Consider the following 25,011-nt stretch of genomic DNA (forward strand, 5'->3'; position numbering starts at 1 on the left):
TTCTCCAGCCTTTACTTTGGGTTGGGCTACAGAACTTGCTTTGGCTCAAGGAATGCTAGTGCGCATGATCCCAGGAGAGGTTTAGAATTTGCTTTTGCGTTTGGATTTTCTCTTTAGAGCCTGCGACATAGTCATGAGAGAATATACCCTGGGTCTTTGCTGCCACTGCACCCTGAGTCTGAACATGAGCCAGGATCAGAATTTCCCCAGCCACCCGGAACCTGAGCCACCCTTGTCAACCTGACGACACGCGATGAGAAATAAGTCGTTACTGTTGTATACCCATGAGCTTCTGTGGTCGTCTCTCATCAGTAGCTGACTGATACAGGCAGAGCAAGGTGGATATACTGTCACAGAGAGAAGCTTCTATTTCCAACACTTCCATATGGGAATTTTCCCGAACTTGGCAGTGCCCTCATTCCTCCTCCTGGGTTTTCATGGAGCTCTCTCTCTCTCTTTTTTTTTTTTTGTTATTTGTGCGATAAACTCTCTTTTTAATGGTTTCATTAACACAAATACGACATGCACATAAACTGTCTATTCATTTTCCTCGCTGTGCAACCTGGCATTGGGATTGGCTGCTCTGATGGCCAGCTGGGCTGCTCTCTCCACGATGGCTTTGTAGGTCTTGGAGGAGACACCGTGAGCAATCTCTTCACAGTGAGATTTGTTGCATATTGGCAGGATCTCAAGGTCCTTCACGTTGTGGACTAGGAACTTCCAGAAGCCACTGGGCAGCATGGGCTTTGTTTCCTTGTTGCTCCCGTAACCAAATCTGGGTGTCAAGATCTAGTCCTTGAATCTTCTGTGCACCCTCCTGGGTTTCTGCCAGTTGCATTTAATTTTGACATATCAGTCTGACTGGTGCCGGATGAACTTCTTGGTCCCCTTTTTAATGACCTTGGGCTTCACCAGAGGTCTGTGGGCAGCCGTGATGCCAAGTAACAGATGGTCGCCCCCTCTGCAGGCAGCGCCGAAGAAGAGGGTATAAACTCTTACCTTTATTCAAGAAAGTAGTCTTATGAGAGACAGATTCAGTTTGGGGGTCTTCAGTTACTACAATGTGGGGCCCTCCTTAAGGAACAGGACACCGAATTACAAATGCAAAATTAGGTGCTAAAGTGAACCCTTATTTATAATGACAAATAGGTCGCAATACATTGCTGGAGTTTAAAAATCTGAGCAGACTTCGTACTTCAGGCCAGATGGAGTAACTAGCACCAGACCAGCCTTCTTGGCATAAACAACGAAAAACTAGACAAAATATATGAACCTACTGTCTCCAACATCATCAGGCAACAAGCAACACAGGACCGATCCCTAAGAGAAGGGAAATAAATGAAATGAGCCACTACACACCGTTATCTCTCATTAACATAGATGCAAAAATCCTTCTAAAATTCACAAATTACATTCAGCAATATATTAAAAAAATATGCTATGACAAAGTAAATGTAATTTTTCTCAGAAATGCAATATTGAATGAAACGAGACGAAACCAGAGAGGGAGACAGACCATAAGAGACTCTTAATCTCAGGAAACAAACTGAAGGTTGCTGGAGGGGAGGGGGGGTGAGGGGATGCGGTGGTTGGGTGATGGACACTGGGGAGGGTATGTGTTGTAGTGAGCGCTGGGTGTTATGTAGGACTGGTGAGTCACAGACCTGTATACCCCTGAAACAAATAATACATTACATGTTAATAATAAAACAAAAATCAATCAGTGTCGTTCACCAAATTAACAGAATAGAGGTGGAAAAGCATATGATGATCTCATCCCAATAGACACAGAAAAAGGAGTTGGCAAAATTCAACACCCATTCAGGACTTTTTAAAAAATCTTGGCAAATTAGGAACATAAGCAAACTTTTTAAAAAAGATTTATTTATTTATTTGAAAGAGAGAGCGTGTGGAGGAAGGGGTAGAAGGAGAGGGAGGGAGAATCTCCAGCAGACTCCCCCCGACATGGGGCTTGATCCCGTGATCCTGAGATCATGACCTGAGATCATGACCTGAGCTGAAATCAAGAGTCAGATGCTTGGGGCGCGTGGGTGGCACAGTGGTTAAGTGTCTGCCTTCGGCTCAGGGCGTGATCCCGGAGTTATGGGCTCGAGCCCCACATCAGGCTCCTCCGCTATGAGCCTGCTTCTTTCTCCCGCTCCCCCTGCTTTGTGTTCCCTCTCTCGCTGGCTGTCTCTATCTCTGTCAAATAAATAAATAAATAAAATCTTTAAAAAAAAAAAGAGAGATGCTTAACTGACTAAATACCCCCCAAGGTGCCCCATAAACAAACTCTATTAAAGTGTTAAAGGGTATATAATAAGAAAAGCCATAGATAAAATTATAATTAATGGCCAAAAACTGAATGTTTTCCCCCTAAACTTGGGAGAAAAATGCCAATGCAAAAAATATGAGGTAATTAAGAATAAATTTAAAAATTTGGGCAACATCTGCTCATCGAAATGACAGATTTTTGCTAAGAGACATTTTAAAAGATCCAAGTAAATGGAGAGATAGTCCACATTCATGGAATCAAAGACTAACATTGGCAAGATTTCAGTTTTCCCTAAATTTGACCTATGCATCCCACACACTCCCTATCAAATTTCAGCAGCTTTTCTGAGGCAGTAACTGACAAACTGATTCTTAGATACATATGGATATTCAAAGGACATGTAAAAGCCCAATAACGTTTAAAAGAACAATTCTGAGGTTTTATGCCACTTAATTTTAAGAACACTCAAAATTACAATTAATAAGATGTTGTGGTCTTGGTATAAAGCATGACAAAGGGATCAACAGAACAGAGCAGAAAATCTAGAAATAAACCCGCACTTAATAGGCCAACTGATTTTAGGCAAAAGTGCCAATGCAGTTGAATGGGGAAATTAAACTCTTTTCATCAAGAACTGCTCGATCCATTGAAAATCCATAATCGGGGGAAAAAATTGAACCTTGACTTCCTATCTCATACAAATAACACAAAATCCATTTGATCTGAATCAAACACCAATGTAAAAGCCAAATTTATTATGCTTCTACAAGAAAACACAAGGGAATACCTATTCAACTTTAGGATAAACAATGATTTTCCGGAGAGGGCAGAGAATGCACTTACCGAGAAACGGTTAATTGATAAATAATACTTCATAAAATATAAGCCTTTTGCTCATCAAAAGCACCATTAGAAGATGAATAGTCAAGATACAGACTAAAAGGAAATATTCACAATACATTTATCTGACAAAGGGCTTGTAATCAGAATATGTGAAGACCTTATACAACTCAATAATAAAGAGGAAGAGAACCCGCTTTTTAAAAATGGGCAAAAGGCTTGAACAAACATCTCACAAAGGAAGACATACACATGACCAGTCATTATGCGAACTTCATTAATCATCAGGGAAATGTAAATTTAAAGTACCAACTACACACCCACGTTTTAGATAAAGTTTCCCCATCTTGTTTGCGTCTTCTGAGCCTCCAAAAATATTCAGCAGGCTCTCTGAGATGTCACCCACAGAGCAAGGCTTGTACAGTTGCATAAAGTATGAGTTTTTTCTTTGCTCCTGAAGTCCAAGTTGTCACGTGCGCTTAACGCCATCGAACTATGAGACTCTGGAAGCTTGAAAGAATCAGAAATTCTGCAGATGAGCTTCTTCTTCATTATATTTCAAACCATATTTCTCCTCCATAATTAACCACACGCTTCTGGTCCTGGTGCCACAGATCATGTCCATATTGGGAATCCGTCTCTGGCTTGCACTTTTGGTCGTAATGCCAGTTAAGTCAGTTAAATGAGAGGCTATTTTCCTGGAAGCTCTTCCTGCATTGGGCGAGCTAGTAATACACGCAAGTAGCTGTGAATGACATACATTTATTTCACGAAACTAAAAATAAATGTGTCCTTAGCTCAACGTCCTTTTAGCCAGATCCCAAAAATGTTCACCGCCACCCCACTGTCACCTCGTACAGAAGGGGATGTGACAGAGGGGAAGTCAGACTGGAAAGAGACAGCAGTATTCACCAATTGTGGTTAAAATATATTACTTTTACAAAAACATATGACCCTGTGAACACATTTTTGGCACCCCACCAAGGGCCTTATGAAAAGCCTGACCAGGTCTGAGAGGTCCTGAAATGTCGGCTTGGTTAGTTCATGGGGAATCTGCTACTGGATCGTACAGCAGACACCCACAATCTTGTTTGCAAAAACAACTCATTCTTCTCTTCTTTGATGTGGTTCTAGCAGGACTTGCCATCTTCCTCCTGACCCCACCTCTCTGCATTCCCCCTTACTCTTGATTGGCTCATGGGTGAGCCAATCAGAGTAACCTCGCACATGCCCATCATGAATGGTGTGGGGAGAGTCACCTGACCCGAGTGGGGACAGTTAGAACTAAAGATTTGGAAGAGTATCAGTCCCTTCGATGGCAAAGCCGTGAGATGCCAGCAGACATCGTTGTCATCGTCATCATCTTCACCAAAATGTGCTGACCACTCCATAGTATTTGCAGTACTATTTCTATTTTATGCAGTAGGCTCCAATACCATCCGCATTTTACAGATGGGAACACTGAGGCCTGAAGACGTCAACAGACCTGCTGACGGAACAGAGCTAGCAAGTAGAAACACTGCAGTTTGAGCCCCGGGCATATTGACATGAAGGCCCCCTGCTTCATCGCTACTCTGCATTACCTATTTGATTTCTGCTCTGGGAGGAGGCCGATCTGAGAGAGTGGAGCCCACGTGCGACAGGACACAAAGATGAGTAAGAGGTGTCCAAGCTCAGGTGCGTCCTTCCCTTCCTGGGCTGCGGTCCCGGGCATGTAGAAGAATTTGGGGTTACCTGTCACCCGCAATCAAATCTCTTCTCACGCTCTGTCAGGGTCTACGTGCAACAGGATAAGAGGAAGAGAAGATATGAACCTGTCGTGGGATCCTGATAACCCGAACATCGCCTTCCCTCCCAACCATCCTTTACTTCACACGTCTGATTACAAGATGCTGATTTCCGTTTGCTAGCTTCCTGCAGATCTTCTTCAGCGTCTGACCCCGCTCGCTGTCCAGCATGCAGGGACCCATGAGTTAACGATTACACATACGTAGCTCGGGGGCCTTCAGCATCCGCTGGTCCGTCCCTTCTGTTTTACAGCTGGGGAGATGGGCTCAGGCAGGGGCAGTGAGTAGCCCAGTCGCACTCTGAGTAGGTGGCATGACCAGATGAGAACTACCTACCTGCCTAACGACACCAGGGGGAAGGGCCAGGCCTGCGCAGGCTGCTTTGGGCGACAGGCTGGCCACTTCTGTAGAGGATGTGGCTGCCAGCTGGTGGAAAGAAAACGCAACCCATTTTCCTGATGTCACTTGGAAATGTGGCACTCCTTCCTGCCAAGTAATGTGAAATATTTATTTTCTTTGTTAACAGCTGGCCGCTAGGTTTTATGTCCCGGAGTCCCTATCCAAGTGGAGAATATATGTTGGCTTCCTAAGTCTGGCATGCAGACTGCCAGGTATATAAAGAAACAGATTTGTTCTAAAACCCAGATGCGTGCAAACCCCGCTAAATATCCATCCATGGGCTATCACTCCAAATTTTTGGCACAATCGACCTCACAGGGCTGTGTAGCTTGTCAAGTGACAATGAAGATGGAACCGGGTGTAGACAATATGGCACGGAGGTTTGGGCAGAGCCAGCTGACCTCAATTCAAGGGGCAGGTGGATGGAGTTGGACTGATCAGGACATTGCAGAGGCTAACCAGAAAGCCTCGGCATGTTACCCTTTTTCTGCTTTAATGATCTTGCTTGTGAGTTGGGAGTACTAACAATAGAGCCTGCTGCATAGCTGTGTTATGAGAATTAAATGAGTTTTCATACGTGTGAATAACCAGGAACAGTGATTCGCTGTTAGGATGAGGGCCTGCTATGATTCTGTGCAATTCACAGCCTCCTTGAACCTTAATCACACCCCCATGAGGCCCTTCTGAAGCCATATTAATGAGAACACAAGGACTCAGGGATGAGATACCCTTGCCCGCAACCCCAAGGGCAGACCTTCCAAATCTCCCATCCTTCACTCTGATCCTTTCTAAGGTATCTTAGCTTTGAGGTCAAGCTATGTTATAGTTGGCTTCGATTTCCAACTTTCCCCCATAACTACTACACAAAAATAACACAATAGCTTTGACAGAGGAACCAAGGTACAACAGATACTAGATGTCAAAGTGGGTATTGAGATAACCCCTTGCTCACACTGAGGTATGAAAGGGTCAAGCATGGAGCTTGGGAAAGAGTTTGCAGGGAGTATGTCTTTAGAGAGGATGGGGGGGTGGCACCTGGGTGGCTCAGTAGTTAAGCGTCTGCCTTCGGCCCAGGGTGTGATCCCAGAATCCTGGGATCGAGCCCTACATCGGGCTCCCTGCTCCACTGGGAGCCTCCTTCTTCCTCTCCCACTCCCCCTGCTTGTGTTCCCTCTCTCACTGGCTGTCTCACTCGGTCAAATAAATAAATTTTTAAAAATCTTAAAAAAAAAAAAAAGGAAGAATGAGGGGCAGTAAATCCCATTTTTCTGGAGGATGGGCAATGTCTCCCCTTTCACTTCTAAAGAGGGGCTTCAAGGAGATGACTCAGAGAGTAATGGGGGGCTCCTGCAGGTTGGAAGTGAGTAACACAAGGGACTAGTGTCTTTTTTTCATTTTTTAAAATTTAAATTCAATTAGCCAACATTTAGTACATCACTAGTTTCATATGGGAGGTCAGTAATTCATCAGTTGCATATAACACCCAGTGCTCATCACATTACGTGCCCTCCTTAATGCCCATCACCCAGTTACCCCATCCCTTCACCCACCTCCCCTCCAGCAACCTTCAGTTTGTCTCCTATAGTTAAGAGTCTCTCATGGTTTGTCTCCCTCTCTGATTTCTTTCCATTTTGCTTTCCCTCCCTTCCCCTATGATCCTCTGTTTTGTTTCTTATATTCCACATATGAGTGAAGCCATATGATAATTGTCTTTTTCTGATTGACTTATTTCGCTCAGCCTAATACCCTCTAGTTCTATCCACTTCGATGTAAATGGTATTTGTCCTTTCTGACGGATGGCTGAGAAATGGTCATATATATGCCTACGTATATATATGTACATGTACATATGTGTATTTTTGTGTATATAATATCTTCTTTCTCCATTCATCTGTGGAGGGACTTCTGGGCTCTTTCCATAGTTTGGCTATTGGGGACTCTGCTGCTATAAACATTGGGGTGCAGGTGCCCTTTCAGATCACTACGTTCGTATCTTTGGGGTAAAGACCCAGTAGTGCGATTGCTGGGTCATGGGTAGCTCTACTTTTAACTTCTTGAGGACCCTCCATACTGTTTTCCAGAGTGCTGTACCAGTCTGCATCCCCACCGATAGGGTAAGAGGGATCCCCTTTCTCCGCATCCTTGCCAATATTGGTTGTTTTCCGACTTGTTAATTCCAGCCATTCTGACAGGTGTGAGGTGGTAGCTCGTTACGGTTTGGTCTGTATTTCCCTGATGCTGAGTGATGTGGAGCAGTAATAAAAAATCTCCCAACAAACAGGAGTCCAAGGCCAATAGCTTCCCAGAGGAATTCTACCAGACATTTAAAAAAAAACGAACGCCTATTCTTCTGAAGCTTTTTCAAAAAAATAGAAATGGGAGGAAAACTTCCAAACTCTTTCCATGAGGCCAGCATTACCTTGTCTGGCCAAAACCAGACAAAGACCCCACCAAAAAGGAGAATTACAGACCAATATCCCTCATGAACATGGATGCCAAAATTCTCATCAAGCTACTAGCCAATAGGGTCCAACAGTCCATTAAAAAGATTATTCACCACGACCAAGTGGGATTTATTCCTGGGCTGCAAGGGCAGTTCAACATTCACAAATCAATCAACATGATACATCACATTAATAAAAGAAAGGACGAGAACCATATGATCCTTTCAATAGTTGCAGAAAAAGCATTTGACAAAATACAGCACCCTTTCTTGATTAAAACTCTCTGCAGTTTGAGGGAACATACCTCAATATCATAAAAGCCACATACGAAAATCCCACTGCGAATATCATTCTCAATGGGGAAAACCTGAGAGCTCTTCCCCTAAGGTCAGGAACATGACAGGGATGCCCACTCTCACCACGTCGTTCAACACAGCAGTAGAGGACTGTGTCGTAAGGACAAGGGTTTCACTGACTGACCATTGGCATACACCAACAGAACGTGGCTGTGATGGGACTGGCTGCGCTCAGAGTTCGTCAGGACATAGGAAACATGTTTCCCATGGGCTACATGAGTGACACTGGAGTGACAGCCAGGGGAACCCATTTCCAATCCTGGCCAAGAGAACCACCTGGAGGGGCAATGGACTTCTACGAGGGGAGCCTTGTGAAGGAGATTGCCAAAAATTGAGGCTGGGGACAGCTAGAGGAAGGCGCTGTGGTCCAGAAGTCAGTGGTCCTTCGTACTGGAGTGGGATGGAGCCTCTGAAGAATTCACAGAAGTGCCTTCTGGGAGGAAGATTCAGCTTCATTTGTTTTTATTTTTTTAATAATAATTTTTTATTATGTTATGTTAGTCACCATACAGTACATCCTTAGTTTCTGATGTAGTGTTCCATGATTCATTAGTTGCGTATAACACCCAGTGCTCCATGCAATACGTGCCTCCTTACTACCCATCACCGCCTATCCCAGTCCCCCACCCCCTCCCCTCTGAAGACTCAGCTTTAGCATCTTCCAGGCTCAGCCAGCATGAAGCAGCTCTTTCAAGGGCCTGGGTCCATTAAGAGAAACAGAACAGAATGGAAAAGGAGCCCAGAGCTAGCAAGAGTGCAGAGCTGTTACCTCCCCGAGCCTGAAAGCACACGGGAGGGAGGAGTCTCCAGAGCCCAGATGGAGTAGCCTCAGAGAAGGCTGCTTGACAGGAGCTTTGGGGACTCAGCCAACCCAGGCAGTATAGCAGGGAAGGAGCTGGGGGGTCTCCTCCTGACTCCTCTCCCACACCCTGGTCTCCTGCTGGAACTTCCCATGAGGTGGACCAAGTGGAAGCCAGAGGACAAGGAGACTTGTTGATGGTCCATGCAGGTCAGTGAAGGAATTGGCTGGAGAGTGGATCTAGGGGGCCGGTGGAAGATGCCAGCACACACAACGTCTTTGGCCTGGAGCTCCTTGGAACCCTGTCAACCTACCACCTCTAACCCCAGCAGCATTTTGAAGGTCCTGTGACTGAACCAGAAGCTCAGAAAGGGCAGAGATTTTAAGTGCCTGGTATATACTGGAGCCCCAGCCCCAGGAACAGTGTCTGGCATACACTAACCATTGGATGGACAGATGGATGGATGGATGAATATTCTCCCTCATGCATGGAAAATAGCCCTGAAGCTGAAGAGAAATGTCATCTATGACAGATAATATCCACAAAAGCTGCTTTGTCATTTCAAGAGAGAGGAGGGCCGTTGTGGTGCTTCTCGGGGCTGAAGTGTTCAATAGGCCCTTGTCAATGACAAGAGGACCAGGAGTAAGTTTGGCTAAAAGGAGCCAGAACATGGATGGACGTCCCATCAGAGCTTATAGGAAGCCCTTTACTTAGGGCTTCACCTTCTTTTGGCGTCCGTTCATTCTTCAATTCAACAGATATTTGTGGAGTCCCACGTAGCCCTACCAAGTATTGGAGATGAGTAATGAGCAAGAGAGTATGTCATGTGTGTCCTCTGGGAAGCAGGTGCCAAAGCCAAGTTAGGAATTTAAAAGGCTTATTGGGGTGGCGTAGATTGGAAGAGAGGAGAGGGAGCAGGAGTGCGCAGGGAGAGCCTCGGACCCAGTGCAGTTCTGAAGGTCAACAGTGAGCTCCAGCGCAGACGGCCCATCAGAGCAGCCCCAGGTTGGGCAGCAAAGGCAAGGCCCGAGTACCCTTGCTGTGTTCAGAAGTAGGCTGTGTCTCTGATCAAAAGCTGAGGCAGTGCCTAAAGACACTGGGGCGGGAGGCTGTCGGGTTACTGCACACCTCACAGAGGAATGGGGGTTCTGCCCTGAAGGGAGATGCAAATGGCACCCCTCCATGGCATCCACAAACACCCCTGGCACCACCCACATGTTCTGGTTTGTTCTTCCCTTCACAGAGCGGGTCGTGAGGTCCTTGGAAGAGCAAGCGCCACACCTTTTGCTCCTCTGCTGTCTTCCATGCTAATTCTGTGGCAGCCAGAGAGCCTTGAATCAGTCACTCACTCACTCAGTCACTCACTCACTCAGTGCACCTTTCCTGGGCATCAGGATTGGGTACAAAGACCACATAGATGTTAACTCTGCCTTCGAGGTGAAGGCATTCAGCCTAGAACGACAGAAAAGACTTATTTATTTATTTTTAAAGATTTTATTTATTTATTTGAGAGAGAGCAAGAGAGCACAAGCAGGGGGAGTGGCAGAGGGAGAGCAGGAAGCCTGATGTGGGGCTCGATCCCCAGACCCCAGGCTCATGACCTGAGCTGAAGACAGATGCTTAACCGACTGAGTCACCCAGGCGCCCCAGAAAAGACGTATTTAAATAATAGTAAGAAATAAAGAGAGAAGCAATGATGGTGATGATGGTGTGTGAGTCAGAGAGAGCAATACAGAACCACTTGTAAGGGTCTTGGTTGAGATCAAAGGCACTCTAGACTTGGTTGAGATCAAAGGCACTCTGGACTTGGTTGAGATCAAAGGAACTCTGGACAGAGACCAGGACCAGAGCAATGAGAATGGGAAACATTGAGGGAAGAGTGAGAAACATGGAGCCTGTCGACTTGTACTCTGGTAACTCCTGGAGAGCCCTCTGCATGTCGTCTGCACACGATACCATGCAGAGTCCTACCCTTGATGTCCCTGACTTTAGCTACAACAGCCTGAAGCCATATTACTCCTTGTGGAATATGTGTCCAGCAATTGGCATATATAATCTCATTGAAGACTTGCAGTAGCCCAAAGAGCTAGGTACTATTATCCTTATGTCAGACAAGGAAACAGAGGCACATAGAGGAGAATTCATTTACCAAGTGAATGACAAAGCTGGAACTGGAACCAGGATTGTCTGATACCAAAGGATTTGGGATTTTGGGAACGTTGGCTTCATGTTGCTGAAAACTTCTCCTGGTTGTTCCTTGAAATGAAAAGCAGGGACACAATGACCTCCCGGGACTGGAATCACACATGCATTTCAGGAAAGTGCCCAGGTGCTCAGTGCACCTATCTCTTGGATCACTTTCTGCCTTTTGGAAATACCTGGAATTCTAGCAGGTGCCCTGCACTGAATCACTTTTAGTCATTTTAGAGAAAGTATTTATTCTCAAAGTATAGTTGACATACAAAGTCTTCTTAGTTTCAGGTGTACAACATAGTGATTCGATCATTCTTTTTAAAAATTTTTTAATTTAAAAATTTTTAAGTAAGCTATACACCCAAGGTGGGGCTTGAACTGAGATCAAGAGTCACATGCTTGGGCACCAGGCTGGCTCAGTCAGAAGAGCATGCGACTCTTGATCTCAGGGTCATGAGTTCGAGCCCCACGTTGGGTGTAGCAATTACTTAAATAAGTAAAACTTGAAAAAAATTTTAAAGACTCACGTGCTTTACTGACTGAGCCAGGCTTGTGCTCCAGTGATTCAGTAATTCCTTTTTTTTTTTTATAGATTTTATTTATTTATTCGACAGAGATAGAGACAGCCAGCGAGAGAGGGAACACAAGCAGGGGGAGTGGGAGAGGAAGAAGCAGGCTCCTAGTGGAGGAGCCTGATGTGGGGCTCGATCCCAGAACGCCGGGATCACGCCCTGAGCTGAAGGCAGACGCTTAACTGCTGTGCCACCCAGGCGCCCCTCCAGTGATTCAATAATTCTATACATTATGCGACGCTCACCATGGTAAGTACAGTTACCACCTGTCACCACACGATGTTATTTCAGTACTATGACAATATTATTGACTATGTTCCCTTTGCTGTACTTTTTATCTCTGTGACTTATTTATTTTGTACATGGAAGTCTGTACCTCTTAGTCCCCTTCACTATTTTGTCCATCCTCCCACCCTCCTCTCCTCCAGCCATCACGAGTTTGTTCTTTGTTTTTAATCTCAAAATCTTCTCAAAGCACGGACTTTTAAATTCCAGGCTCCTACGATTCTTTCCAGAGTCAATTTTTTGGAGTCTGAGTGAGCTTCCTTTAATTGGCTGGATGCCATCAATGTTCATAAATGTACCATCGTCTTGACAGCCAGCCTCAACTTCTAAAACATTCATGAAATGTGTGATAGGCTCTTCTCCACCCTCTAAAATATTTAACTGTCGGGGCACCTGGGTGGCTCAGTCGTTGAGCATCTGCCTTCGGCTCAGGGAGTGATCCCAGGGTCCTGGGATCGAGACCCACATCGGGCTCCATGCTCTGCGCTGGGAACCTGCTTCTTCCTCTCCCACTCCCCCTGCTTGTGTTCCCTCTCTCACTGGCTAGCTCTCTCTCTGTCAAATAAATAAAATAAAATCTAAAATAAAATAAAATAAAATAAAATATTTAACTGTCAAAGGTGAGGCAGACTTGAAAAGAGTGGACTGTACCCTGGGCTCAGACTGATTCTATTCTGCACCAAGGCCCTCTTGAAACCAGCTCTTTGATAGAAATCAAATATTAATATGAAAGGTGAATAATTCATTACTGAGGCTGAGTCCCTGAGAAACTCAGTGCAAATCCCTGGGAGGAGCTTTCAGTGCCCCAGTGACTACAGACCCCACTCTTTGTACCAAGTTCAGAGTGAGAGGCACTGGTTCCCGGCCTGGCCCCCTTCTCCAAACCACGCTACACTTCTCCACTCCTCTCTGTGCTCCAAAAGGCTGAACTCCACGGATGGCCGCGGCAGGTGCTCTTGACCTCCAGCTTCCAGTGGGGTTCAACCCATGGGGAGCTCCAGCAGAAAATGCAGGAATTGTGAAGAGGAAGGTTCAGAAATGAATTGTTTCAGCTCCCTCCCTGATGGATCACTGTGGGCTCATGGGAAGCCACCTCTTCTCTTGGGGGCCTCTCTCTACAGTTCTCTCGAAGTCCTGGTAACCACTCCCTCCTCTCACTCCTTCAGATGGGTGTCACAGCTCCTCGAGGTCCTAGCCGCGGAGTACCGCACCGTCATTTACTGATTGCCTTAAACTCTCTCCTTAGATTTGTATTTGATTTAATCTGATAAAATTACCATCTTGAAGATCAAAAATTATCGAATACCGACAAGCTCATGTCTCAATCAAAGTATTCTTTTATCAAACCTTCCTCAGTCTATCAATGTGCATGTGCTGTTTCCTACCATAACCTTGACTGAAACAGAGGATATATGACATGTGCTGATTACTTAACCTTTCCGTGCCTCAGCTCCCTCATCTGTAAGGTGAAGATGATGCCCATAGTAGCACCTACTTGAGAGCGTTGTTCTAAGTCAAATAAGCTAATGTGCAGCAGGGAGTAAAACGCTACCCGGCAAGCGATATCTGTTCAGGAGATGTTAAGGAAGGCGATACCCATTCCGCGGAGAGTAAGTCCATGAGATACAAGAGTCAGAAGAATGGACTCACGGTTATCTGGACAGGAAGGAGACAGAATCCTCGGCAATCTGTGGTTGCCATCGCTTGGAAAATTCATTCTTATGTACTATTTAAGCTAGTCAATCTATTGCCATATACCTACTATATGGCTGCCAGGCGCTGTGGAAATACAACAGCGAGCACATCAGGGACCCTCATCCTCCCCGACTCGTCTCCTGGGAGGGATACAGACAAGGAAGCCAAACATTCCATTGCAGAGTACTAAGAAATATGGCGACCAGGGAAGTCAAGGGCACCATAGGATCCCAAGGAGCAGGGAGCCCGATTCGGGAAGTTGGAGGATGAATCTCCACAGAAGGAACTGTCTGATCGCAGACCCAAAGGAGGAGCAGGAATCACCCGAGCAAAGGATCGGGCGGTGAAGGGAACAGTATTCCCATGGAAGGAACAGCATGTCAGAAAGCTAAGAAATGAGAAATGATAGCATATATAGGGGAGTCAAAGAAATTCCATGTGGCTGGAGCCTGTCCTTGGTGCCTAGGTCAGTCCCTGGTACACAGCAGGTACTTAACAATGAATGAAGTAACACCGGGTACAGCCGCATCTCACACACATATATATATGTATATATGTAATATATGTAACATATGTATATTATATATAACATATGTATATTATATTTTACATATACACACATATTACATATATATTATACATATTACATATATATATGTATGTATATGGAGGAGAGTATTCTCCAAGTGTATTACTGAATGCTGTTGCTCATCTCACTGAAGAACAGCTCCCTGGGGCCCGTGGGTCACCCCCTTCCTTCCTGTTCACTCACCCCATATCAGCATGTCAGAAACAAAGAGTCGAGATCTCCAGAACTCAGGGGGCAAGAAAAGGAAGACGGTGAGAGGCTGGAAGCGAAGCCTTTGGGGAAGAGCCTTTGACGACAATTCAGCGTATGTTGAGATCTCAAAACAAAGGAAGATCTTTTTTTCCCCCCTCATCCCAATACCACTTGCTACAAAACATAGGCCCTCCCTGGTTGGTTTGTGTCAGTCGCACTCCACTGTGGTTCATTTCCCGCCAACACTGTCTATTTTAAGGGTGTAGATGCCCCAGACAATCCATTGATAGATTGGAACAAGATGTGAATTTCTATATTGAATATTAAATTTCATGTATATCATATACATAAATGTTGCAATAGTAAATGCATCCAGTGGGCAAATAATTGTTACATGTGTAATGCACAAAGAGAGGGGATCCAGCACGGGGGTTCAGAGTAAGGGGCTCCGGAACCAGGCCGCCTGAGTTCTGCTCCCATCACTGCCACATACTTGACCAAGTACGTGCTTGTTTGTTCATTCATAAAACGGCCATCATAAATGTCACCACACATAGGGTTGCTATGAGAGTTCAAGCATTGTATAAATGTAAAACACTTATGATGGGCTGTGAGACATAGTAAATGGTCTGTATTTGCTCATTTTCCTATTATATCGTGCAGGCATGGGGTGGAGGGGGTGACAACTAGTTTAGGCTTTTGCGGTTATCCCCTCATTTGAAACATCCTTTCTTACCTTTTCTTTGCTGCCAGGCATTCTGTCCTCCAGAAAGTGTTCCTTTCCTGCCGCTGCCCTCCCTGGCGTGGGTAGTGACCTGTGTGGACACACACAGCCCCACACCCACACTGCAGTGGGATTGCCCGCGTCTGGATTATTAGTATCTTCTCCTAGCTGACAGAGGACCTTGGAACAGGCAGGACCTTCTAGACGTGTAGTGACTGTTCCTGGAACAGGGTGTGGCACACGGAGGATGCTTTCAGTACCTAAGAGTGAAAATAAACTGAATTTATCTGATTTAGAAACAAAACTGCTTTCAAATTCAAAGCCATTTACCAGCATGGTCCCTGTGCCTGGGGGGTGGGGGGGGCGGGGAATACTTTGCCAGCCACAGAAAAAGGAAATTCGAAAGATCTACTCCCCCCTCCGCCCCAGCCCCCATCCCCTCCGGAAGAAGAAGCTGAGATTCTTCTCTCTGAAGAGAAATTAATTCTACCCAGAAAAAAAATCCCCAATGAGCCTCCCAGGGAGGCCATTAGCAAACCACGGTTACCCACTGGCAGGAGTTCCTTCCGGTGCAAATCCCACTGAGTCACTGCTGAATTCTTTTCTCCTGTGGAGCAGCTGGCCCAAGCCTGAGGGATGGCCAACAATTACAGGAGAGTAAATATTTCAGCAGCGCTGAGTCAGGTTCTCAACAGCCAACAGGAAGCTGTTTCTCTTTCCTTTAAACTGTTTGTTAAACCACAAGGTTAACTCCAGCAGGAGGATACATTCTCCGGCTTCCTCCTGCAATTCACCAGCTACTTCCAGGCTGAGGTTTTCCAGGCTTTGGCAAACCTCTGGGTAAACGGCAGGTGGGGTGCTCCCCCCTCGAGGGACCACGGGAAGCAGGTGGAGTGCTCCCCCCTCGAGGAACCACGGGAACCAGAGGCAAATCCCATCTCTCCCGGGAACCAGCTCTGCGACCTTCAGCAAATCATTGTGCAGCCTCCCGGAGTTCAAGTTCAAGAAAATGGGGCCAGAAACACCTGCCTGCGTGTTGCAGAGAGGCTCACGGGATTTAGAGAATATGGAAGGGGCCAGCTCCAGGGCTGGCACACTGAAGGCAATCAGCAAATTACTTCTACCCCAGAGCCGTTCCCCTCATCTCCTCTCTAACAAAGCTCCCGTTTTGTTAAATGGATAAAGGGAGCCCAGGCCGTGGTAATCCTAATGCCCTTCCATGACTGGGAAGAATATAGGATGCACTATATTGGCCAATGAGACATGAGGGGACATAGGCTGGGGGAGGGCCTTCTGGTAAACGGATCCTCACTTCCAAAAGGGATACCTTAAGAAGAGACATCAGCAAAAGGGGTGATCACCAATATTCCCCCTCAGCAACAATAATTTGGCAGCCATCCATGACAAAAGTGCCTCTGTGGGAACTTGGGGTTCCGGGGAGGAGATTGTGAAACCCTCAGGGAGCCCAAGACCAAGAAGGACCATGCTCTAGAGGCGGCCCTTGCCCACGTCACAGACTCGCTGACCGTGGTCCTGGCTATAGGCCAGAAACAGCCCCATCCCCCTTGTGGACTCGGCTCCAACCCCAGTTGGCCTTGGTCCTGTCAACAGCACCAACCAACAAAGCAACCAACTGGAGTCACGCCTGCCTGTGGCCCACGTGACAGTCTTGCTGACCCCCATTCCCAGCTGTGGGCCCTGAAGCAGCCGATGACCTGGCTCTAGCCCCTCCTAGGCCCCAGGCCTGCCCATCTGGTGACTCAGCAGGAGACACACCCATCCATGCCCCTGAGGCAGGCCTACTGACCATGGTCTGAATGCAGATCCTGAAATGGCCCTGGAATCTGGCTCCAGCCCCTCTCCCCTTTGGGCCAGGAACACTCCTGTCTGCTCAGGGACCTCGGGGAGATGTGTCGTTCTGTGCCCTCAGAGACAGACCTGCAGACCTTCATCCCAACTTGGACCCCAAAGCTGCCCTGCGACTCAGTCCCAGATCTTCTTGGCCATCATCCAGGACCAATTCTGCCTGCCCTGGGATCTTCTCAGAGACCTGTCAAGAGCCCTTCCAGGATTCCAGGGGGAGCCATTCCCATATGTGTACCCAGAACAGGCCCACTGTCTGTAGACCCTGAAATAGATGCTTTCCCAGTGCCAACCCTACTTATCAATTACCTGAAGGCTATTCCATTCACTGAGGCACCAGACAGAACACACACTCACCCAAGCCCCTGGTGACAAGCCTACCAACCACAGACCCTACTGCAGACCAGTAGCAGCCATGTGACCCAGATCCAACCCCATTCAACTGCAATCCCAGAGACAATACCATCAGCCTGAGGACCTGACAGGAAAAGTCTTTACCGGATGAAACCAGTCCATAAATATTAGAAGAGAACAAAAAATAAATAAATATTGGAAGAGATGTTTGCTCTTTCAGATGCAGACACCAGTGCAAGGCCACGTGGATCATGAGTCAAACAAACACGACATCCCCAATGGAAACTAACAAAATACCAGTAACCAACCCCAAAGAAATGGAGGTCCACAAATTGCCTGACAAAGAGTTCAAAATAACCATCTTAAAGGAGCTCCATTAGTTGCAAGAGAACACAGATGGGCAACTAAATGAAATCAGGAACAATGCTTGAACAAAACGAGTTTAATAAAGAAATAGAAACCACAGAAAAGAACCAAACAGCAATCAGCAGTGAACTTGAGACAAGTTATGTGAAACTATCCAGTGAGAGGAACTGCTATGACTTCGTTGAGTTAATATTTGTTAAGTGGAATGCAGGGTGCCAGATGGTTAGCCGTAGTTCAATAAAAGGCCACAAGAGAAAATGAAATAGAGAAATTTATTACTCTCAATTCCCTAAGGACGTACAGAGCATTCTTTCCCGGCCAGATAAGACATCAAAGTAGAGGGTAAGCAGATAGAGAATAGGAGAGGGCACATGCCTTCATTAGGGTCTGTGGTTAGAGGGGTTTGGGTTTCCCCAGCTAAGTCTGGATTGATTGGGTCAAACCAAAAAGAGCAAGATTTTGGTAAACTCCACAGGGGGGTCTTATCTAAGGAGTGCATAAGGAGAAGGCCCTGGGAGGTAGAGAGACTGTTGAGCACAAGGGCTGCTGGGAAGTCACATCAGGAACTTTCATTTACTTGTGACTCTGCAAGCTATTATCTAGAACATATGCTTGCATGAGGGGTTGATGTCAGTTTAAGGCCCTTCCAGGCTGCCTGGCCAACCAAAATGGATGCCAAGATAGCACTACCATGGAGTGGCTTAGCTAGACTCTTGACAGGAACAAAAAGAAAAAAGAATGAAAAAGAGTGAAGAAAACATGCAGGACCTATGGGATATCATCAAATGAACTAATCTAATACACATTAGGGGAGTCCCAGAAGGAGAGAGACAGAAAGTTTATTGATACAAATAATCCCTGAAAACTTCTGAAATCTTGGGAGGGATATGAACATCCTGATACATGAAATTCAAAGGATCGACCCAAAGAAATTACCCTAGATACATTATAATCGAATTGTCAGGAGGCAAAAGGATACCTCAAAAGGAAGTGCGTGAACGTAGTAAGGAGGTATTTTGTATTACCAGATGTTAGTGTCTGTCTGTGATGTCTGGAAGTGCTGCAGCCATCTTGTGACCATGAGGGGACGAGCTTGAGAATGAAAGCTACCACACAGAGATGACAGAGTAGAAAGACAGAAAGGACGTGAGGCCCTGATGATACATTGAGCCCCTGAATTAAGCAATGCTGACTCGACACTATTTCTGGTTCCACTCTAATTTCTGGTTATGTGAAATGATTAACGCCCTTTATTGTTTAAGCAACATTTAATAGAGCCATCTACTATAGGCAGCTGAAGTCATGTTAATAAGAACACCCACCAAGAATAAAACCTCAGATTTGTGGCATATTTTATCATGGGAAATTTATCTGGCTCTCTATTCAACTAGCCAGATGCATACATAACATGCTGTCTCAGAGTCCGCAATGTCATGTAAAGTAAAAAAAAAAAAAAAAAAAAAAAAAAAAAAAAAAAAAAAAGACAAAAAAAGATACCTGGACATTTAAAAAAAAATTTTTTTAAAGATTTTAATTATTTGTCAGAGAGAGAGAGAGAGAGAGCACAAGCAGGGGGAGTGGCAGACAAAAGGAGAAGCAGGCTCCCCTCTGAGCAAGAAGCCCAATGCAGGACTCGATCCCAGGACCCTGGGATCATGACCTGAGCCAAAGGCAGAGGCTTAACCAACCAGCCACCCACCCACTTCCTTCTTGAGTCATTTTAAATCCACAATATAAATCATAGCCATCATGATGATGATGATATCTGTGCTGATTAGGATTTTTAGTTGCAGGCAATAGGGTCTCAGCTATCCAGTTTAGATGGAAGCAGAATTTATAGTGGTTGTTAGGTGCTCAGAGAATCTCCAAGAGAGCCAGAGACTAGGGCCTGGAGGCCACATGTCCGGGAACAGCATCCCAATGGCCCTCCTGCGCTGCTCCTTGCTCGCTGAGATCTCATGGCCTCTGGGTACAGACCCCGCAGATGCTGTGCACAGGACGCAGCTGTTGCGTCCTCGGGCCCTGCTGGCTCTGAGATCTGGAAGCTCCCGCTGCCCATACCCTCCGCCACCGTCACCAGGAAAGGAATCTGTGTGGGCTCTGCTTCCTCTGCTCCCTGCTTCCAAATCAATGCCTTGCCTGCATGCCTCTGACGGTCTGCGGGTAGCCTACATTCTTAGCTTCAAGCAAGGCTGGGAACTGATCTCTGGTCTCTACTCAGGGAAGAGGGACTCAAAACGTGGCAGTATCCACAAACACAGATAAAGTGTTCCTAAGTGTTGAGTGACATGACAAAAGTCCATTACATCATCTACTTAGAACTTTGATTTTACTAGAATACCCCTTTTGGACAAGCTATCGGTCTGGGGGCCTTATGGGACAACTTTGGGGTAGTAATGATCGGGTTCCGTGCCTGGAGATCTGAAGACCTGGGTAAATATCTTGGCTCCAGCACCAGCCTGCTGGGATCAAGTAACTTCCTGTACTGTTCATGGTGATCTGGTGAGCCCCGCACCCCGAGACTTCTGCATCTGGACCCTCAGACTCTCATGCCTCCTCGTGACGGGCTCAGAACCAGGGGAGCTGGGTTTTAGTCCTGGCATGGCTACTAACTGGCTTGGTGACCTTGAGAATATTGTAGGAAATTCTTGGACCTCAACGTCCATGCTCTTTAATGGTGGGTCGGACCGGCTGGGGTCTAGGCGTCCTTCCTGCTCCATTCCTGTCCCCTAATTGTCACATCTGACAACTCTCCAAAGCAGCTCTGTAGTTTCCGTTCCTTTTGCAGGAATCAAAAAAAGCAACTTCCCCGAGGAAATCTGATGTTCAAGCATTAGTAAACTTGCTCCAAATATCCCCCAAGTTAAAAGTGACCAAGCAGTGTTTTGCAAACAGAGCACCACGTCAACACCTTCTAATAATACAACCATCTCTCCCCAAAGACGTGCCACCAACTCCAGCTACCCAGCTGACTCATCCACCTTGGGAACACGGACGGCTTGGCCTTGAACGCCAGCCTCTGCCAGCCCTGCTGGCCTCTGCTGGCCCACGTGCCACATTCTACTCCACTTTCTTCCAGCGAATCCCCAGAACGCTGTCCACACTGGTGCCCAGTGAGAAGGAGTGATTTCTTTGTCTCTCGCCCTGGAGCATCCATGCACTGTAAACACGGCGGCTGTGTCTCTGGGACCCCCCGGTCCCCAGGCTGTCACGTGTAAACCACAAAGACTCACACCTCCGTGCCCACTTGCAGGCTAGGGCACAGTCTTCCCAGAGCGTGGGAGTTGGCAGGGACAGGCCTGTTTGACTGTGGACAAGCTACTAGCTCCCTTTCTGAGCTAGCTCTCTGTCTCCCGCCTGCACAATGGGAACAAAAATACCCACCACAAAGAACTGGCAGGTGGTTGTGTGCAGAAGCTCCTAGCCGGTGCCAGGCACTTAGTAGGTCCTCAGAGAGTGTAAGTGCCCTTTCTTCCTTCAATGCCCCCTTGTTCCCTGGATCCCCCGCTCTTTGCAGGGGGCTCCCAAGTAACCCCCCCCACCCCGTCCCTTCAGACCTGCCTTCTGAACAGGTAGGGCTCCTTCTAGCACCAACGTTCTGGGAATCCTGCTCTACCCTCACTCCTGAATTCTGTTCTGACCCCCCAGAAGCCTCACCCTGCCTGAAACCAGAGCAGTGGCTTATTTAAATGAACCAAAAGGACAGTCCAAACTGATGACTGAATTATGGCAGTGTGAATACATACACACAATGAATCACTAGAACTTTCGTTGTAAAACCTTAGCTAGAGAGGGGCGGTGCTATAGGGGCCCTAACAAGGCTTCTCGGGCCTATGGTTTCCAGTGAGTCAGAAACCCTCCCTGGCTGGGAGCTCCCAGAGAGCCGGTGCTGTGTCCTTTGTGTTCTCCTTATACCTGTGACCGGAAGCTGGGATCACGGTGGGCCAGGGGCTGCATGCCCCGGACGTGCGGGTCAGTGGCTCCACTGTGTGGTGGGTGTCACACCCCCCCTGAGAACCAGGAGGCTGAGCCCAGGCCGAGGCCACCCGCACTGCCCTCCCTTGTTGTGAGGCTTTGGGAAATCACCCCTCCTCTTAGCATCCCTTCCCTCTCACCTAAAATACGGTCAGGAAAATGGCTGATGTCTGTTGAGCATACTCCAGATGGTTCTACATGCATCAGCACATTCCATAGTGAGCGCCGCAGCCCCATGAAATGGTTCATGACCATCCCCGCTGACAGGAGAGGAAACTGAGGCACGGTCCCGGGCCGCCTAACTGCTAAGTGGGCGGGGCAGGCGTTGACCCTCAGTGCCGGCGCATTGCCCCCCCCGTGCTGATCCTGCCCTCCCCTCTGCAGGCTGACCTCATGAACTCTGAGACGAGAGCACATTCCGGGCACTCCAGCGCAGGAAGCAAAAGTCTTTACAGGACCCAGTTCTCAGGATTCCACCCTGAAAAAACGTGGACAGTCATCACTGTGGCTCGCCACCCCCCACGCCGGGTGATGCCATGGCAACGTGGCAGGTTCTGGAGCCAGACAGACCCGCTGTGGCTGTGCTGTGCTTGGGCGCCCGCGCTTACCCTATCCGAAGCTCAGTCTCCCCACCTGTGAAATGGGCCCCATCCTCTACCCTGATAGCAAGCATGGTGAGGCCTACATGAATCAGGGGTGTGAAGGACCAAGCAGGAAGCCCACCACCTGCCACCCGGAGCCCCCTGGGAGTTACTGACCTTGTAGACAGGGACTACTGCTTTCAAGTCACAAAGCAAGCTAGGCCAATTTGCTTAAGAAAGGCTGAGCTTCCTTGTGGGTTCAAAGGTGAGTCCTGCCCCCACCCCAACTCTCCCGTTTGGCCCCTCTTCCCTGTTACCTCCCCTCCTCTCTCCCTTGCAGAAAGAAAGCGGATCATTTAAAACAAGAAGGAAGAAAAGCCAAGAAGGAAGAAAAGCTGTTCTCAGCATCCCCTGGCTGCCTCTCCACCCCCCCCCCCCCCCCCCCCCCCCCCCCCCCCCGCACCACCTCAGCTCCAGCTGCTGTTGCCATGGTAACCCTCAAGCATCGGCGTGGGTTGTGCCTCCCCTGCGCCCTGGGTGTGCGGAGGTCTTACCCCCTCGCCCTGGAAGTCTCCAGCAAAGCCACGTTCCGGGTTCCCCTGTTTGTCCTTAAATATCCCAGCCAGCACCCCATCCTCCCTGCTTTCTCAGAGGTAGGAAGGACTGTTCCAAACAGCTGCCCCCAAAGCACGTGACAGCCTTCATTCTTTCGCTGCACAGATGTGTGTGGCTGGCCTGCTGTGTGTGGGCATGGGCCGAACAGAAATCTGCCAACACTGGCACGCATGAAGAGGAAGCCCTCATTGTACTAAGAGGGAAACTGAGGCCCAGACAAGAGAGGAGACTGCCAGGTCCTGTAGATGGCAGCAGAGCCGGTTTCAAAACCTGCCGTTCAGAACCCAGGTGAGTACTGCGCTTATGTATGCATTACCCTTGGCCAACCGCCAGGCATAGACATACCCAGGCTCTCCATGGGCAAATGCAGGGGAGCCTGGGAGCCACAGAAGGGGCAGAGCTGGCCAGTCTTCAGAACATTCCACGGTGCTCCGGCCGCAGCTGGCAGGATTCGGGTCCAGATAGCCTCAGGAACGTCCTCTTGGCACAGCTAAGGCAGGCCCTCCCCGCCGTGGCCCGTCCACTGCAGCAGACTTGCAGGTGTGCGGGGTGCCTCTCCTGCTCCCCCCACCCTGTCTGGCTCCCTTACCATGGGCGCGCTGGCGCATGTGTGGCCGTAGCCAGCTCTGCTCCGCTTACCTGCAGCCCCATCTGTGGGCTGACGTCACCTGAGTTGGGCGCGATTCCCCCTGGCGCTCTCTGCTTATTAAAACACACATGCCATCCTCCTCTCCTGCACCATTAAGAGGTTTGCTTGGCAGCACAGACTCAACCTGCTCGGGAAAGGGAGGGAGGGAGAGAGGGCATCCACGGATTCTCAAAATTAACGTGCAATGAGACATCAGCGCTGGCTCCCCATTAGGTGGCTGCTTGGAGAGGCAGATGGATCCTAAAAGGCTCTGCTCATGCAATAAGGAATCCTTAAAAGCAAGCACCCCTTGCTCGTTGCTCACCCTTCCAGGATGGACGGGACAAATGCTCAGTGAAGATCTCTATGGGTCAGGCACTAGGTGCACGAACCAAGTCGCTGTCATCTTGCCCACGGCTTAGTGAGCACTTCTGGGTGCCAGGTGCTTGATCAGGCTTGATCAGGCTTCCTGATTCCAGCTTCCACTCACAACTGCTTCCTGCCAGGGCACCCCTTCTGCCTTGTCCACTGTCCCACTCCTCGGGACCAGCCGCTTCCAATTCTGTCTGCTACTCCGTTGCACATTCACTTCCATAGGTACGTGCTTGGTTTGGGGCATCATCTATTCACTTTCTGCTACAGAACGTGGCTCTCTCTTACCACCTCCCACACCAGCCACTCACACACTTCCTGCCTTCACCTTCCCACGGGTCATTCATCATTTTGTTTACATCAGCAGCCGGTGTTGCATTATTATGATTATGGGAAGGCAAAACCAAGCCAAGTCACACTGCGCTTTTCGTTTTCCTGGGTGTGATGGCCCCAAGAATGCACATCTCAGATCTCTTGCAGCTGCGGGAGTCTGCCTGGCTGGCCGCTCCTCTGGGTCCATTGCCATGTGCGATCCAGGCCACACTTCTGCAGCCCAGTGACTGAGCGCAGGCCTGTTCCTGTGAAACTCAAAGCTCTTCCAATGGACATCTTTGGCTGGAGAACTTGCCACCATTCCAGATGCTTCTTTCAGGGAAAGGCATGCAGTCCAGATTCTTGGGTCAGTCCTGCCCGCGGTCTGCGGGCTTTCCTGACTCCTCTGCACCCCACCTCCCCTTTGTCATTCACAGGGTCTCCCCAGTCCATCTCTTGAACGTCTCATTCCATCTTGGGGTCCTTCCCACCAAACCTGACCTGTCAATCACTGTTTCTCCCCCCACATCATTTGTCTAGGTGTCTAGCCTCTCCTAGAGCCTCTGACTTGCCCCAATCTGGACTGACGCCCCTGCACTGGCCACCAGCTGACTTTTTGGGGTCTCCCTTTCCTAGCATCCTGGGGATTCCACTTTACCTCTCCCTTTTGCTGCTCCCCACTTCCCTGGTTTATATGTCTCGTTCTCCCATGACTCACCCCCTCATTTGATGCAGCACATCCTTCAGAAGCTTCTCGAGGTGGGGTGCAAGAGCTGTAATGTATAAAAGTGTCT

At 48.0% G+C, this 25,011-nt stretch overlaps 1 long non-coding RNA gene and 1 pseudogene across 1 annotated transcript; both read right to left on the reverse strand.

Moving 5' to 3' along the window:
* Positions 1 to 537: 537 nt before the first annotated feature.
* Positions 538 to 3,379, reverse strand: LOC109488477 (annotated as a pseudogene).
* An 821-nt stretch (positions 3,380 to 4,200) lies between these two features.
* On the reverse strand, positions 4,201 to 15,790 carry LOC117796049. The gene is made up of 3 exons (XR_004620389.1): positions 15,703 to 15,790; positions 15,164 to 15,411; positions 4,201 to 4,891 (listed from the first exon to the last, which is right to left on the reverse strand). It is a non-coding gene; the product is annotated as an uncharacterized LOC117796049 (long non-coding RNA).
* Between the last annotated feature and the right edge of the window lie 9,221 nt (positions 15,791 to 25,011).

The sequence above is a fragment of the Ailuropoda melanoleuca genome, chromosome 14 (assembly GCF_002007445.2).
Source record: "Ailuropoda melanoleuca isolate Jingjing chromosome 14, ASM200744v2, whole genome shotgun sequence".
Taxonomy (NCBI): Eukaryota; Metazoa; Chordata; class Mammalia; order Carnivora; family Ursidae; genus Ailuropoda; species Ailuropoda melanoleuca.